The sequence below is a fragment of the Sinocyclocheilus rhinocerous genome, unplaced genomic scaffold (assembly GCF_001515625.1).
Source record: "Sinocyclocheilus rhinocerous isolate Xijiao unplaced genomic scaffold, SAMN03320098_v1.1 scaffold42, whole genome shotgun sequence".
Classification (NCBI taxonomy): Eukaryota; Metazoa; Chordata; class Actinopteri; order Cypriniformes; family Cyprinidae; genus Sinocyclocheilus; species Sinocyclocheilus rhinocerous.
The window spans coordinates 628,923-630,546 of record NW_015627390.1 but is presented as its reverse complement, the minus strand read 5'-3'; positions in this window follow the sequence as shown (position 1 = coordinate 630,546).

Sequence of the window (1,624 nt, the reverse complement as noted above, 5' to 3'; positions counted from 1 at the left end):
TCTGGACCTGGATTAAATGATGTCAGAAAATTATTTTTTTCTGTGAACCATCCCTTTAAGGCATGTGGCCTGAAGAAATGGAGGCATGAACATAGAAACTGTCTCCCTCAAAGCTCTGCCACTGTGGTCATATTTTGGACCTCTAGAAGCATCGGTGACCTTGAGAAGCCTCGCCTCGGCCCCATGATTTCTGAGAGGATCTCACAGCCAAACATGATCCGCTGGTGTCCAGCAGACCAGCTGCTGTGGCTCCCGAGAGCCACATAATATCCTGTGGATATAGAATGACACGGATCCAGCGTGTGGCTTAACTCTGGCCGCTTTGATCCTTCTGTTGCAGGTGCTGCCAACTCCACGCGCTCTACGCTTGCGTCGCTGCAACCTGCGGCCGCTGCCAGATTAGCTCGGGACCTGGAGGAATTGGAGGCCGAAACCAGATCGGGCTTAGATCAATTCCTGGGTCCATCAGTGCTAAACATCTCCGGCACTTCCTCCTCCAATTAGAGCAACCTTGTTACATGTAAGTCAAGACTAAGTCCGTGTGCTCCATGCATTTAGCGTGCCGATGGGCCGTGCTGACTGCTAGAGGTTAGCATCAAAATAGCACTCAGGAAATATGAACAGTGCATGAGAAACCAAGCACGATGAGAACATCAACATCAGGCTGAAAGTTGAGTTCATAATTTTGTCTGCACATGGCAAACAATTACCAATATTGTACTAGTTTCAACAAAAAACAGACATCAGAAGACTACAACGGACAGTCAGGACTGCTGAGAGGATTAATGGTGCCCCTCTACCCAACCTCTTTACATCTCCAGAGTGAGGAAAAGGGCTAAGAAAATCACACAAAAAACAGACATCAGAAGACTACAACGGACAGTCAGGACTGCTGAGAGGATTAATGGTGCCCCTCTACCCAACCTCTTTACATCTCCAGAGTGAGGAAAAGGGCTAAGAAAATCACTCTGGACCCCTCACATCCAGCACACTCTCTCTTTGAACTGTTGCCCTCTGGCAGGCGCTACAGAGCTCTGAGCACCAGAACAGCCAGACACAAGAACAGATTTTTCCCCAAGGCCATATCACACCTGAACACCACATAACAGTACTGTACATCTGTAAATAACTCAACAAAACTTCATCTGTAAATAGCACATATGCACATTCACAATTCTGTCTATGCACATTTTCTTTTTCTCTATATTTTTATTACTATTGTTATTTATAACTTATTGTCTATTCTCTTTATTATTAGTGTTTTTATTACCTTAATTATATGTATGTCTGCACTATATGTTTGTACTTTCTGTAATGGAAGCTCCTGACACCAAGACGAATTCCTTGTGTGTGCAAACACACTTGGCAATAAAGCGCTTTCTGATTCCGATTCTGATTCAGAACAACAAACTCACCCTTGAGTGATATTTGTAATTGTAAAACTCTAGAATTTCAGTTTCAGACTCAGGATTAAACTGTGTGGCCTTCATTGCCAAGTGAACATGAACAAGTTAACAAAACAAGAACAAGTGAAAAAATAAATAAATAAATAAAAAATTCAGAAAGGAAAATAAAATAAATCAAATTTAGAAATTCAGAAATATTTTATATATATATATATATA